This window comes from Callospermophilus lateralis, chromosome 15 (genome assembly GCF_048772815.1).
Source record: "Callospermophilus lateralis isolate mCalLat2 chromosome 15, mCalLat2.hap1, whole genome shotgun sequence".
NCBI classification, from domain to species: Eukaryota; Metazoa; Chordata; class Mammalia; order Rodentia; family Sciuridae; genus Callospermophilus; species Callospermophilus lateralis.
In genome coordinates, this window is record NC_135319.1 from 30,437,979 (window position 1) to 30,455,630 (window position 17,652).

Consider the following 17,652-nt stretch of genomic DNA (forward strand, 5'->3'; position numbering starts at 1 on the left):
AAACAAAACAACACTGTACTACAACACTCTTGATAAACTTGACAATAATTAACATAATAATGGTATCATTAAACCACTTTAAACATGACAAGATGCCAGAAAACTCACAAAAACTACTGAGTCCAATCTGTAGGCTTGAAGTCACCTCTACTTCTACTTTCATATAACAGGAAGCTGACAGATACCTGCTAGAACTGTCTATACTAGAGTATGGTCCATAAAGAAAGAATATGTCATTGTTTTGAGCAATATCTTACATGATGTGTCAAAGTTCACTAATTGGTGAATTAAGCATTCCCTCCATAATATGTTGCAAGTATCAGAAACACTAAATGTTAACTAGTGTAAAAAATAACAAAGTTATTGTGGTTTGCTCTTTTAAAAATACCTGTAACCAGAGGTTGTTAGGGTTTAAATAGGAGGTGTCCTCCAAAAACTTATGTGTGAGACAATGCAAGAAAGTTCAGTGGTGAAATGATTGGCTTACGAGAGGTATAAACTGATCAATGGCTTAATCCATTGATGTGGATTAACTGGGTGTAAACTATAGGCAGGTAAGATGTGACTGGAGGTGGGTCACCGCCTTTGGGGTGGATATTTTGTTGCTGGTGAATGGAGCTCTCTCTCTGCTTCCCGATTGCTCTTTCCTGAACTGTTTTCCTCTGCCATGATGTTCTGTCTCACCTTGAACCCAGAGCTATGGAGTTGGCAAACTGAGATCTCTGAAACCATGAGTGCAAAAGAAACTTTTCTTCCTCTAAAATTGTTCTTGTCAGGTCTTTTGATCACAGTGGCAGAAAACAAAACCAGATGTCATGTGCAGACTTCCAAATATCACTTAGAATATATGCAAGAGATAGGCCCTCTCATTTTAGGAAGGTATTGCTAAAAAAATATATTACTTCACTGAATAATGCTAGAAAAGCTAGTCTCTGTGAATTGCTCTTCATAGCTATTGCCACTAATTTCGTGCATCTCCTGAGGTTCCTTTCTTGTACTTCAGCATCCATTTCTTTGCCATTCTCTCTATACAAACCAATTTAACAATATAAGAACTGGTTTCTCTCTATTACTGACCTTTCCAAAATATTCCCCACAGTACAGACAGAATATCGAATTAAATATGTAGCTAGTCAAGATATTCCTAAGTGAAAAATTCTCCATCAGCTTCTCACTCTAGATAAAGTACAAGATATTTAATTTGACGTATAGGTCCTTAAATGATTGGTCCCCCAACGGCCAGGATCCTATGGAATCAGTTTTAATAATACCCTTCATTTATTCTTCCTCAAAAGTCCCTTCTGTGATACTTGTTCAGATATTCCAGGTTTCACCGGTTCTCAGACCAGTGGTCAGTATCAACAACTGGGATTCTGAGTCACTAAGGCCCTCTCAGCCTCAAAGTTTTATGGTCTGCCATAAAAAGCTTAGCCTCGTGATGAGAGACTCATACTAGATTTTCTTCTAGACTATGCATATTCATCTTGTTAAAAAATCATTTTCTTTAAACAAATATTAAGTAGCTGCGAAGAAACAACTTGGAAGTGCAATAAAATTAATTTCACACTTAAAAAATTTATTATAAGAATCTATACGCAAATTTGCTAAATAGTCAACACCATTAGCATTTGCTGAGCATCTACTTTTTTTTTTGCCAGGTCATTGGCTACCACTCCTGGAAATCTTACTGTATATCATTTGCTCTGCTCAATATTTCATATAGGTTGTTCTAAGTTACACTCACAATAGTCCAATGAGATGTAAGGATATTTACAAATCCATAGTAAATATAGAACTCAAATTCTCTTTTAGCTGTTTTATATCAAGACCTTTTATCTTCTCACTTCACTGAATTTCTTCCTCTGTAGGAGATATTGCATTGTCTTGAAACTAAGTTACTTATATCTCTCATCTTAAGGTCAGCAACCTTGTGGCACTGACATGCTTTCTCATAACTTTGCTTTGCCATCCCATTCTCATTCTAACAAGAGAGAATTCCATCTCTAATTCTCAGGGGAGGTACAGTATTTTGAGAGTGAGTCCTGCAAGACATTCAATAAAACACATATTCTTAAATAAGTGAAGAGTTTCAAGCTGAGCGTCAATCTTCCTATCTGATGACAAACAAAAGTTTCATAGAAATATGCCGCTTTAAATAAGGTCAACTAAAGGGCCAGACAGGCTGCTACAGCATATTCTTATCATGTGGGCAACCTGTTGCAAGTGGTTCTGCCTGGATGGACAGGCTTAGGAAGTCCCACCACTCCCAAGAGTCACAGCCAGGACACAAACCTATTCCAACATTGGTACATCTTTTCCCCTTTCCTGACAGACTTGGAACTAACCTGTAAGGTCTTGGGACCCACTTCATAAACACAGTCAGAAAACAGAACTGTTTGAACTCTAAGAAAATTTTCTTTAATTAACTATTTGAATCAAGAGGTAAATAGAACCCCTCTCTATCAATGGTTCTGAGCAACTGCCTTTCAATGAAAGGAATTCATGAAGATGAGGCTACCTCCGCGTCCACAGCATCTCTACCCAAACATGCCAAGCAAGAAGAACTGGTGTTTTTGATGTTTGACCAGCAGCCTGTAATCTCTGAGGAGAACAAGACTGATGTTCCCACCTTGTCCCTGTACTTCTCCAAACAGCAGGCATCCCTGAACCAATTTTATGCCAAATAATAATAATAATAATAATAATAATAATAATAATAACTTTTACCTCACTTAACCTCACTTCTCTGCCTGAACTAGCCACCTCTGTTCTCCCAGGTTGGACTCATGAAAAACCAATTGACCAATGGCCATGATCAATGACTAAGAGGAGCTTTTATGCCTGAAAAGCACAGAACCTTGCCAAGATTGTCCTTAAATGGACAGCTTTGTCCTGGGTTGGAGGGTCTCTCTATCTGACCTGACCCTCCAACAGTACATTGATGTTCTGAGGTGAAGTAGCTAAAAGAGATCCTGGCTCATAACTTCAACAACTGCAGTGGCTTCTGTAAGAAGTGGGAGGTGATGTAGAGGGTGCCACAACTGTACAGGGTTCAAAAAGGACTCCAGAACCTGGCATATGGTACTAAAGACAAAATCAGAGGAGCAATGCCATTAGACCTGGAGGAGAATCTGTGTAAAATCTGCTGGGTTTCATCCATTGACTGTTCTGCTGGAGTGTGGCCACATGGTAACTTGTATGAAAGCAAAGCAAGCATATGAATAAATGTCCCACGTCCCACCTGCTGACAATATGTAATCTGAGCTGTGTGCTGCTTTCAGTCCTGAGAGTTTGTGTCAGCTCCTTCCATGTCTTAGAGGGCTATATCCCAGGGTATCTGAGCTCAGGGGTGGTCAGCTTGGGGAGGGACAGGCTAACAGAGGAAATTTTGCAGTGTTCCTAAGACCAGGGCAAGTAAAGATGCCATGACATCTATAGGCATGCTCTCTTGCCACAGGAGCGGCCCTGAGGACAATGGGAACTGGTGCGAATCCCATGGGTGAGGGCCTGTATCAGTGATCTTGTGGTGATGATGGTAATTGATAAACAAAGGACTTTCCAGAACTTGGACCATGTCTTTCCAGAACTTGGACCATGTCTTCCTTTCTTCTTCTGAGAAGATAGAAGCATTTTCACTTTTTCTCCTGTATCCTATTCATCCCCTGGAAATGCTGGCCCCTGTTTTATCAATCAGAAGTCCTGCTAGAAATGGTTCCCTTCCTCAAACTCAGCATGTCTGGTTTTAAATTTGGGAACTTTCTGACTTTCCATGCTTTAATATAACTTCATAGTCTCCTACACTGCCTGAAATCCATTTGTTTCTTTGAAACAAAAATGTGTTCGTTTTTTGGACCAACAGTGGTCTTTAGGACAGAATTTGGATCAGTAAGCTTATTTCTGGTAGAAAATATGATAGGAAAAATTCAAAATAGTTGTTACTTCCTTAAATGCTGTGATTGGAAGCTATCACTCTACTAACCTGACTCAGGCAGCCAACAAAGCATCTGGCTCCCAAGCTGGTGGGAAATTCCAGTCTGAAGGTACAAGGGATGATGCATGGATAATCTCTGCTACTTCTTCTTTGGGGCTTCACTTTGCACTGTCCTTAACTTCAAATTATGAGGAAAGGGGAGGCACTTGGTGGTGAGAGTAGCTTTCTACATAACTTTGGCTTTTGATCTTCCTTTAATTTTAAACTATTTTAATGTAGTTTCTCCCTTTCCAATTGAAGTTTTAACCTGGCTCTCACCTAAGCATAGAGACTCATTCTAAAAGCCTTACTCTCCTCTTTCCAGACTCCTCACAAGGTTCCCAAAGAACAAACATTTAAGACTGAGCATATAAAAGATATTAGAAGGTACTGACTGAGGTTGGATTCTGCTGGCGAATAGACATCTGAAAGTCCCACCTTTCATGTTCTTCCTTAGTTTATGGATTTGAGAACGGATCAGGAAAAAAACACTCTTTAGGCTCTTTACAAAGAACCATGTAACGATCAAGGGATGTTTCTGAGTCTTCTTAGGATCTTTATGTCGCTGAAGAAAGTGACGGATTATTTTCTGCAGAAGCTTAATAAAGCACAAAACACACATGCTATCAACAGAGTTTTGTGTGCCTAATACTAATGGATGAAATATGCAAACCCTGGACACCTGAGGGTGTTGGCAGACCTGCCCCCAACACTGTGCAGCTGAGGTCTGAGACTGGAACCAATCAATCATGACTCTGGAAGACAGAGGAAACCTCTTCCAGGATCTATTTCATTTCTAAGGATTTCCCTCCATTACCGACCTCTTAATACTTTCAGGGGAATTAAATAATTTCATAAGGTAGTTGTCAGTGGAAAAAAAAAAAAAAGCCAACTAGATCTCAACACAAAGTGGGAATTTTGTTTAAAATTTTTCTCTTTTTAATCAAGAAGAATGGAGCAATTCTCTTTTTGATTATCCTATCTGCTCTTTTTTTCTGAATGTTATGCTTTTCTTATGTCACTCTTCGTGGAGTCCATATTGACTTTGATATTGATTTAAAGTTCTAAGTATCATCTTCACTATTTTAACTATCTATTTATTCTATCCCATATTTTTAGGAATCAGAATTTCCTCAGTTAATATAAACATTGGAGTGAAAACTACCAGAAACTGGATCCTTAAATTTAAAAAATAATAATCGTCTTATACTTTGAGCATTAACAGAAGGATCTGATCTTTGCATTACCAATAATTAACTTCAAATAAATGAATGACCTCTCTTTATGAACATTTTTACATTTTATTACTTGTATTGTTTTGTGATTTAATCAAATATTCTAATCTGAAGTAGAAATTTTTATTATTTTTTTTTATTCACCAAAACTAGCTTACATCTAAAGTGTCTTATTTCCCACTTTCACGGTATATTGAAAGGCATAGATATTTTTCACCTCTCATGTTTGGAATTTACTTGTTACATTAGTGACTCCTCTAAAGGTAGTCACAGAAGAAGTCAGCTGTAGCTTTCTAAAATATTTTTCCTGTACTCATCACATTTTGGGTTCATATTTACTTTAGGATTGCATAATTCCATGAACACAATTGTTTTGTTGGTACCATTTAGATATCTGATAGTCACTCATTATCAACTAAATCTTCAGTCTGAGAAGATGGTAAAAAATAATGCAACTAGAAATCTCAACGTGATGAATAAATATTTTTAATACTTTAATTGCTTAATATAATTTATTTCAAAATACATAGTTGGAAACATATTTTTGGATCCAAATTTCTCAGTGTGTGAATGAACTGACTGAGATATTTTCAACAACTTAAAGTACAGTCATTTAACTATTAAAAGAGTTTGCCACTGAATTATGAGTTTGGGAAAAAAACATGAAAACAAAATGGGGAAGACTTAAAGTTGAAATCACATGTACTGGGCGCAAAAAAATAGAATTACAATTGTCTTAGTGAGTGAATATGTGCAAGTTATGCGGTACCTTTAAAATTCAATGTCCTCATCTGAAATTGGGAGACTAATAGAAATATTATTAAATTTCATGATTGATAAAAATATTCAATTTGATATGCTCAGGGTTTATAAACCATTATTTCAGTATAAAAATATAAAGATTGCAAAGTGTCATTTAAATATGAATAGAACATCAAAATATTTTACTATTCCTACAAAAATATTTGAAAGGATTTTGTTTTCTTTTGGAACATTCTATGTGGGAATCCCATTTCATACTGTCTATATCTAATAATTTTCGTGTAGTAGTATTCTAGACAATTCTTATACACAGTAATTAAGAATAATGAATTCATCAGTGTAGTCATTCATCCAAACCTACATCGATTCATTCATCAAAAAAAAAAAAAAAAAAAAAAGAGTATTGAGCATTTTTTGTGCTTCAGGTTTTTTAGTATCTGGTACCAGAAGAAATAAGTGTTGTGGTCTTTGGTCTAATGAATCTGTGTCTGAAGATGCATATATAAAAATAATGGAAATATATATTAAATGTTACAAAATAGGGGTAAACAGAATATTCTTTATGTGTGGAGGATTAAATAAATTACCCAAATTAACATATTATGAGATGCTCAATCAGGACATTAATTTTTTATTTGCCTCAGAAAATCTCTTTTTAGCAAGAGCAGAAAGAGCAATATTAATGCTGATCTGAGAGGTCCAACCTCTCTACTTTTAGCAATAATCCTAAGAAAGTGTGAGATTGTGAAGAAGTAGAAAAAAGGAAATAGAAATTAAAGTAAAGGTCCAGGATAATATAAAAGGTTAATAATTCAGTCTTTAAATCTTAACCTGGAATAAAGAATTTTGTATTTTACCAAAGGAGAAAAGATGAAAATAATAATAATAAATACAAATACCTCCCACATTTCATGTCAGTTCCCACCTTCACATATGCTATATCATTTTAAAACTTATAGAAATATTGAAATAAGAATATTATATTTGTTTTAATCTCAGAAAATAGAAATTTTAAATTGCCTAAAGTAAAATGAGCAAATATTTGCTAGATTTTTCTGATTCCATGATTCCAAATCCTGTTCATCTCCTCTAAAATATTTATCTACTCTTTAAATTGTGTGTGCACCAATACTCTCATCTTCATAGCAAATGTGTGTGTGTGTGTGTGTGTGTGTGTGTGTGTGTGAGAGAGAGAGAGAGAGAGAGAGAGAGAGAGAGATGGCGGGGAAGGGGTAGGTGGAAAGAAACCTCTCAGTCTTGCCCTCAGCCTTGGTCTCACATCCTATACACAATTTCTTACATACTAATCAACAAAAATTATAGTACAAAAAAGAGTTCATACTCTCTTATAGAATATAATTTCCCTTCCATTGGTGCACACACAACTTAAAGATTAGATAAATATTTTAGAGGATATGTATAGGATTTGGAATCATGGAATCAGAAAAATCTAGCAATGTTTTTGTTCGTTTTACTTTCTATCTGGTAGATAGAAAGGATAGAAATAAAGGAATAGAAAGTATGTCACAGGCAAGAAAGTATGTCAGAGGCAAGGGGTCAGGTTATTTTTTTATAGGTTGGGAATGAAATAATTTTGCCATTTTCACTTTCCTTGTGAGAAAATATACCAAGTATGTATTGAACATATCTATGTATTCAGTCAGCTATGTGATTGGATCTGTAAAGTTATCACATACTGTATAAAGAGGCTAATGACAAAGAAAAAGGAAAGTTTCTTCGAGCATTTTGGAATTCACTGTAAAAATATGAGTATAATTTGGATGAATAAAGGAGGAAAATGTGGCGTATGGTTAGTATCTACAGATACAGCAGAAGAGAGCAATAGAAGCCAGAAGAAAGTAAACACATTTATTGAGACAGTGTTTTAATACCTATAATTCTTCCAAATAATGTGTTATTTTCATAAAGTATGAATTTGTGCCATTCTTCCACTAAAAAGCAGGTATTTTTAAAAATAGATTATGTTGCTATTTTACCATATTTAATTAAAGCAAAGATAGAACTTATTTTAATACACTATTTTTATATTTTTTTTAAAAAAAAGAAGTAAAAAAAATTTTCAATTAAAAATCGCTATACTAGTACTCTCTCTCCCTCTCTCTCTCCCTCTCCCTTTCTTCCTCTCTCCTTCTCTCCCCCTCTCTCCTTCCCAAAATATATATTTCTTTTTTTTTTGGTGGGAGGGATTGAACCCAAGGGTGCTATACCACTGAGCTACATGCCCAGCTCTTTTATTTTATACAATATATTTCTAAAAACTGCACTACTCATAATGAACAGCTAGATTTTTATGATTTTAAAATGTGAATGAAGTTGTTTCTTATAAATAATGAAGTATAGAATCTGAAAGGTAACATTATAAAAGTCCTTGATTATTTTTATTGCCATCATTCTTATCACTACTATTCCACAATTTACTGGAAGCCTAACTAATGCTATTTAAGGTCACCAATGGATAAAAAGGTATACAGATAAGGAAGAAAAAAATAAAATTGTCTTCATTTACATATAATATAATTACTTAGAGTCCCCAAAGAATCAATGAAAACAAAACAAAAAAATCTTTTGGAATAAGAAATGATAGCAAGTTTGCAGAATAACAAATTTAGCATAATAAAAGTTAATTTATTGCTTAGTCAATTTATTTTTGGGGGGGGTATCAGGGATTGAATGAACACAGGGGTGCTTAACAATTGAGTCACATCCCCAGCCATTTTTAAATTTTATTTAGAGACAGAATCTTGAGAAGTTTCTTAGGGCCTCAATAAGTTGCTGAGGCTAGCTTTGAACTTGTGATTTTCCTGCTTCAGCCTCTCTAGCCATTGAGATTATAGGTGTACACCACCATGCCCTGCTAATTGTCCTTTTTTTGTGCTATCAATAAATGATTGTAATTTGAAATTAAAAACACAATAACATTTACATTAGCTCCCAAAATAAATCTTTCATGGATTAAAAACTGTATATGATCTATATTAGGAAAACTACAAAAATGTAATGAAAAAAATCAAGGTTGCAAAAATTCAAAGAAATATTCTATATACATGAAAAAGAAGACACTATTTTCAAGGTATCATTTCCCTTCAACTTGGTCTAGAGGTTTAGCAAAATTCCAATCAAAATGCCAGCAAGTTATTTTCTGTATAGAAACAAACTAATTGCAAATATTATATAGAAAGTCAAAAGATCTAGTAGAATTAATATTGAAAGAGAATAAAATCAAAGGCTTAACAGTATCAGACTTATAGTAGTAATCAAGAATGTGACATCATTGGAAAAATAGATGAATGGGACAGAATGGACAATACAGAAATAGATGAACATAAACACAATTAGCTAGTCTTTGATGAAAGAGCAAATACAATTTAATTGATGGCAGTCTTTTCAACAAATAGTTTTGAATAATGGAACATCCACCTGGAAAAATAAAATTGAGTTTATATATGGACCTTATGAACTTTATAAAAATTAACTCTGTTTCTCAGAAGCTCGTGTATGAAAAAATGCAAGAATGTTTAGAATGAAATTATTAGATTATAAAAGTTGCAACCTATTCAGTGAATTAACCTATTCAGTGAATTAGATTAAGCAGATGGTAACTGAAGGCAGGTAGGGTATAACTGGAGAAGGTATGTCACTGGGGGCATGCTGTGGGATTTATATTTTGTCTTGGATAAGGGGGGGGGGACCTTTCTGTTTCCTGGTACCATATATTGAGATGCTTTATTTTTGCCACACATGTCCGCCATAATGTTCAGCTTCATCTTCAGCCCAGAGCTCTGGGGTCAACTGATAACAGACTGATCCTCTGAAACTGAGCCAAAACAATTTTTTCCTCTCCTGTGTGTTGTTAGATTCTTTTGGTCATAGAAATGGAAAAGTTGATTGAAACGTTTGTAAATTTAAAAGACAAAACCTTTAAAGTCTTAGAAGATAATACAGGAGAAAACCTTGATGACACCATATCCAATGATATTTCTTAGATAAACAAGAAAAAGTAGGATCTATTCAAGAAAAACCAATAAGTTAGTCTTTGTTAAAATTAGTTATTTTTGCTGTGCAAAAGACACTATTGAGAGAAAAGGAAGACAAACTAGGCACTAGGGGAAATATATGCAAAGACACAACTGATAAGAAACTATTACCCAAAAAATATAGAGTACTCTTAAAAATCAACAATACGAAAACAAACAACCCAATTTAAAAATGGGCAAAATGGCTGGGTGTGGTTGGTGGTGATGCCTGTAATCCCAGTAACTCAGAAGGTGAGGCAAGATCACAAGTACAAAACCAGCTTCAGAAACTTAGTGAGGCCCCAAGTAAATTAGACAGACCCTGTCTCAAAATTAAAAATTAAAAAACAAACAAACAACGGACTGGGGATGTGGCTCAGCAGTAAAATGACCCCGAGTTCAACCCCAGTACCAATAAAATAAAGTAAAATAAAATAAAAACATTAAAAATGTGCAAAAGATCTGAACAGATCACCCAAGAGCATATGTAGATGGAAAATAAACATGTGTCAGCATGCTCAACATCATCTATGATTAGTAATCTGAAAATTGCAACAATAACAGGTACTGTTATTAGTACTACTGCAAATTGCAAATTGAATCCACTATTACTACTACTGAAAATTGTAAATTGAAACAATAACAGGTACTACTCCTGTACTATACTGCCTAAAAATTAGAACACTGACATCAAATTTTCTGAAAGGTGTGTAGAAACAGTAGCTTTCACACAACACTGGTGGTAGTGTCAAATGGTACAAACACTTTAGAAGGCGGTTTGGCAGTTCCTTATAAAACCAAATATATATTTACCATATGAATAAGATATGAATAAGATACTTGTTATTTTCAAAAATGAATTTAAAATTACATCTACACAAAAGCCTGAACAGGATATTAAAGACAGTTTTATTTATAATTGTTAAAACTTAGAAATAAGCAAGACGTTCCTCAATAGGTGAACTTATGTACAAAGTGTAGTACACACAATGGAACATTATTCGATAACCAAATTAAAAAAAAAATCAATGAAGATAAAAAGACAATGGAACCCCAATTGTATACTTATAAGAAAAAGAAATCAATGATATAAGCTGCGTGAGTTACAATCCCAACAAAATGCTAATCTGAGAAACACTGAATTATGAAGACATTAAAAATATGTACTCCCTAGGGGAAGGGTCAGGGAGAAAAGGACAAATGGGCAAGGCACAGAGGATGTTTTTAGAGCAGTGAAACTATTGTGGATGATACTACAATGGTGGATTAGTCTACGTCAGTAAAAATCTATGGGTTATACAACCAAGAGTGAACCCTAATGTATATTAGGACTTGGGGTGATAATAATGTGTCAATATAGGTTCATTGATTGTGTCAAATGACCCTCTGGTGCAGGAGTTTGATAGGGAGGCTGGCGGTGGGAGAAGGTGCAGAGGAACTCTGTACATTATAATAAGTTTTTCTATAAGCCCAAAAAACTGTTCTAAAATAAAATACATTAATTTACAAAAAAAAAAAAAAATCAGTGAATATAATGCAGGGAGTTAAGGGAGGATTTTCATTACATTTAGTGAAGCTGAGCATTATATATAGTAAGCATATCAGGAGTTAAAAATATGACATCCCAAAATATGCCACTCTGGCATATTGACTATTTTGTGATAATCAAGCTTCAAAATCTGCAGGTACAAGATCTCTCTTCTCTTCATAAAAAGCAGGAGATGAAATGTCATTGTAAATAATACCCTCTCTATTCTAGAAGGAAAATAACATTTTTCTCATCAAGAATGGGAAGCTGAGGCTCAGAGAATTCTTACAGGTGTTATTAATTCTTGTCCTCTAACCTTCTAACATAATTTCCTTACCTTTTCACAACTTGCTGCTCTGTGTACAATTCAGTGTATAAGTGTTTAACTTCATGTCTTTGGATATTTATTCCTTGATGAGGGCTCTGTGTCGCATAAAATTTATATTAACTAAACTGCTTTTCCCATGTTGATCTGTCCTATGTTAATTTAATTCCTAGTCCCAATTAACCCTAAGATGGTAGAGGCTAAATTTTATTTTCTCTACTCTTTAATATCAGTGACACAGAAAAGTCCTTGTCCTTTCTGGTAAATGAAACTACTCATGATTTTTATTTTCATCAGTGCACACTTGAACCATCTTCTATATGTCAGTATTAGTACCTTGATATCAACAATATTCTGACCCTCTTTGAATCTTCAATTGATTAATTTTGCAACTTTTCTCTCTCTCTCTCTCTCTCTCTCTCTCTCTCTCTCTCTCTCATTTCTCCTTCCCCTTTTTCTTCTTTCTTAGGTTAAATCTTTGATCAATTATTTTAATTTCTCAACTGCATACATTCTAAATGTTCTGACTTCTATTATTCTTATTAAAACATCCACCTCTATTGCATTCAACTTTAAAACTCCTCCATTCCTACATGTGTCCAGATGAACTTGTTTGAAGAAGATGGAGGAGAAGGAAAAGAAAGCTTGTCTTTCACTTTATGTCCACAAAACTTGCACAAGCCTTTACATTTACCTAGAAATCATACTACGGTTTGTAGTCCAAGGAAATTTCTTGTAATCTAATGACTTTTCAAACCTTTTCTTTCTCTTCAAAATTCTTTTCATTCTGTCTCTTAACTGAGGCCCTAGTTTCCTATTTCATTAAGAAACTTCAAGTAATCATTTTTTCTTTGGTAATTCCACCATAATCAAAACACTGAACAACACTATTTTTTATTTTATTTGACCTTTCTCCTATTATGTAGATGAACTGTTCATGCTCTTATCTAAAGTCAGTTTATCCTGGCTGTCATTCTTTCTTACCTCCTTAAGAATATCACTCTAGAAAATTGGACTTTCTGTTTTCTTCATTAAAAAAAAATCCTTTGAATGGATTTTTTCTATCAGCATTTTAAGATGTTGTTATTTGACACATCTCAAGAAAAAAACAAAATTAAAAAAAAAAAAAGAACCCACCAATGTTTTCTTCTGTGACTAACATCTCATTTCTTTGCTACAAGAGAATCTGTTGGTATTGATCTCAAATTGTACCCTTTCTTCCTCAAAATCAGTCCATTCCCTCAAAATTGATCTTTTCATGGTCACCAACAACATCCCCATTTCAGAAGATGATGACCAGCAATCAATCTTCTTTAATTTCACCCAGTGAATATACCTTGTCAGTATAGATTACTCCCTAGATTTTTTAAATCAGAAAAGCCATGGTACAACAACCTCTTGATTTCTCTTCCACCTCACCAACTTGTTTTTTTCTCCTTATTTAGTTCCTCTACATTTTTGAACTCTTAATTTCAGTGTATTTCTGGGAATCATTTTACGAGTTCTTCTGCATTTACATTTAATCCCATTAAAATTTCATCCAATATTATGGTTATAAATACTGTCTATCTACAAAATATGTCCAATTTTTATCCCAGCCATTGTTATGAAGCTGGGGACTTCTGAGAAACTGAGGCAATGCCAAGACCCTCTTTTTAAACCCCAATTCTTGCAACCAAGTCAGATTTCAGACATGTCGCTCAGAGTAATAGGCATGAGTATATCAAAAGGAAGGAAAGGGAAAGAGGACGCTCTCAAAGGAGAGAGTGGGTCCTCTCAGACTAATGAAAGACAGTGTGCCTTTCCTGCACCCAAGTTTATTGGGGATCCCAGAGATGTTTCCAGAGGGTCCCACCCAGATCCACCTCTTAACTTTTAACTAACAGCAGCGTGACATCAGAATTTCAAGTCCCCTCTGTCATGGAAACTCTAGATCACCTTGACCCATGCTGAACACTTCTAACTGGATTCTTAACCGTACATTCTTATGGATTTTATGGTTGGAGAAATTATCTTTATCTCCCTGAGTTTCAGGATCTGGTCACAAAAGTCTCCTTCTTCAGGGTAACTTGGGTTCCTGTTATCAACATTATTATGGGGCTGCATTTCTTCTGCAGTTAATAGGTAGTTTTGCTGAAGAATGTGATATATCATGTCCACTGAGGCCAGGCAGGGCTGCAGGTAAATTTCTTCTCAGAAAAGAAAGCATTGTGGGGATCAGCACGGTGGGCCCATTTTATAGAATTATTCTCTTAACCTCATTTTCCTCCATCTTCATCTGCTTCCTAACACCATGACATTTCCCTAAACTCCAGACACATATATTTTGCCTCCTACTAGCCATCCCCACTTGTCCGTCTAACAGTCATCACAAACTCTGCCTTGTTCACAACTGAAATTCTGCTCCAGCTCCTTTTCTCACTTCCCACAATGTGTTTCTTTCTCAGTCTCCCCCTTGTCGAATAATGATCATCCTATAATTACTCAAAAACCTTGAGGTTACTTATATCTTAGCCCCTTTATACTGCTATGACAAAATACCTGAAACTGAATAATTTATAAATAGTAGAAACTTTTTTTTCACAGTTCCATATCTTTAGAAGTCCAAGATCAAGGTGCCAGCAGATTTAGTGCTGGTAAAGGCCAGTTCCTACAGGTGGCACTACCTAGGTATCTTCATATGATGGAAGGGATGAAAAGTCAAAGATGCGGGTGAACGCTAGTTTCCTTCAGCCATTTTTTAAGGTACTCTTGGAAGCAGAAATCTAATGATTTAAACACCTTTTCAAAGGCCCTGTCTCTTAATAACACCACAATGGAAAATAATTTTCATCATGAATTTGGGGGGTGACACAAATATTCAAGCCATATTACCATGAGCTGTTTCCTTGACTCACAAGGCAGACCTAAACCCTGAGTTCTGTTTTTGTATATATTCAGAACTTTCTCATTTCTCAGTATTTATAACTATTATTATGATGGTCTGATGTATTATATGTTGGCTCAATTTAAATGCTTTCATAGCATCTCAGGAAGTCTCAGTACTTCAGTGTTTGCTTTGCTATCAACACAGCAGTGAGAGTGATCCATTACAAACATAATTCAGATCAGATAACATGCCTCAAATGCCCCAGTGGCTTTCTCTCCTAGAGACACAGGGTAAGATTAAGTCAATATGAAACTCTTTGGGATTCTTGAAAATGTGATCTTCATAATTCTCAAAATCCCATCGCCTAGTAATGAGGAATCTTTTTCACACTTGCTTCTCTTTGATTTCCTGCACTTTAACTTTTGTTAAAAATATTCAAATATTCCCATGCTTGAGACCTTTGCTCTAAAACATTGTATGTAGTTAGAAATCATATAAATGATGCATGAAGTCACCAGAATCCATTAGGCTAGCATGGGATACAGAAATAGACAACTTTATATAGGTCTATAGAATAAAAAGTGATAATAGAAGGATATGTGATAGGATGGGAACCAAAATAGAGACACTCCTAGAGAGTGCAAGTGGGAATATGTACTTTGCATTTACAGCTGTGCTTTATATATGATTAATGACACTATTTGTAAACTGCAGACAGGAAATACAGAATAAACTTTTAAATATTGCCTAATAACTTACTGATGTGTATTCGATGGAAACTCTCAAAATAACACCTTTGACAATGTTTCGTTAAAGTAGAATCTAACAAATCATTTTCAGAAATGATATTGGTGACCAGGTAATCCCACCTCTTAAGAATATGTGCTATATGCCAGGCACCACGGTGATATATGTCAGGCATCAGGCCTCTAATCCCAGTGACTCAGGAGACTGAGACAGAGAGATTGCAAGTTCAAGGCCAGCCTCAGCAAATTATTGAGACTCTGTATCAAAATTAAAAAAAAAAATTAAAAAGGGGTGAGGATGTGGTTCAGAGATTAAGAGTTCTAGGTTCAATCCCTGGTACCAAAAAATAAAAAAAATTAAATTAAAAAAAAATGGTGCTCTAACAATAATCAGTAACTAACAGTAACTGTTCTAGTTAGGATAGGTTAATTCTTAGTATATATTTTTGATGTTTTTATTAATGCATTGTAGTTATATATAATATTGGGGTTCATTTTGACATAGCCATGCATGCATTGAATACAATTTGTTCCATTTCAGTCCCCAGTACTTCTAAATTGACTTTCCATTCAGTTTTTTCTTTTATTTTTTCAAACGTATGTTAAATTGTATACACCAATATGACAGTTTTAACTGAAAATCATGAAAACATAACAAGAATATTTCTAAATCAAAGCATTTAGATACTCAAATTTTCTTGTAGAAGCTGCATTCAAATATTGTTTTTCCACATGCCTTAAAAAAACTTTCCAAAAAAATCTTGAAATTGTTCTCCAAAGGAGGTAAAGTGAGTAATATTTATCCAGTGACAGGGAAAATAGTTTCTGAACATTTTCAAACCCATTTTTCAAACAATTTTGGTGGTGTTCTGTGATCACAGTTATAGCTATATTGCTTTGTTATCCCCAGGTAGAAGAAAGCCACAGTGTTGCATGACCTTTGAAGATGAAAGGTGAATCTTAAGAAAGAAGGTTGTTTAAAGACATTTCCTGGTTATATGATCCTGAAGACAGAAATCAACATTCCAAGAGGTCATAAAAATTTCTTATTCTTTCAACAAACTGTTCTGCAAATAGACAGACTATGCTGTCCCACCCACCTGCCTTGTTTTAGTAGATCAAATTTATTATAAGTTGTCTTCTTTCACATATGCTTATATATAACATAATATATTCATATTGTGAGAAACACGCTCACCTGTCCAAACCCAAAAATACAGTAAGAGACAGAGGTATAGCAAAAAGTGAGGTTTACTACAATAAAGGTCTTGCATATCTGGTGGCTTGTGGTCAGAGACACACAGATTTGGTATAAGAGTATTTTATCTCCTAGAGCTTTTGAAGTCCCTCCCCTGGTTCCTCATTGGTTGAGTACTATGTGGTGTACAGTCTTCCCAAACACATTGCCTAGGTTTTATTGTCTCCTTTTGGGTTACTTAAAAAAAAAAAAAAAAAAAAAAAAAAAAAGTCTTTTTATTCTCTTGTGTCAGGAAAGTCCCCTGGGATTGAGTTCCTTTTGGCATGTACACAGTTTCTCTGTTGGTCAGGTGAGCCCCTTCTTTCTCACCTCTGTTTGTCCAGGGGCTATGGACTTTTATACTCTGGTATTAACTGCTTATAACATTCCCATCTAGCTGCTTTTCTTCCATTTAAGTCATTTTACATTGAAGGCTAAATATTGTATTTTGAAAGTGGACCACTGGCCTTTCTATTTCTCACAATGTTATATACAATGCTATGTGTCTTCACATCTCTTTCAGTAAGTATATTCACTAACTTGGAGGAATTGAGTTGAATACCAAAGAGAGATATTTCTGTCCTGCACTAGAAAATTCACTGGTAAATTTTTCATGTATTGGTGAATCTTAATGTGAACTTACCATGTACTATTAGTAAATTTATTTTTATCATAAATTGGATAATTTCAAATTTATTTTTTCTTGTGGTACCAGAGATTGAACCTGTGGTGCTTTACTGCTGAGCTACATTCCCAGCCCTTTTTCAACTTTTTATTTTAAAACAAAGTCTCACTAAGTTTCCCAGGCTGGCCTTGAACTTTCAATCTTCCCACCTCAGCCTAAAAATCTAGAATTATAGGAACCTGTTCAAAGGGTTATTAACTAACTTAAATTAAAAAATAATACCAGATAAAATATTTTGTGTTTGTGAATAATAGAGTTCAG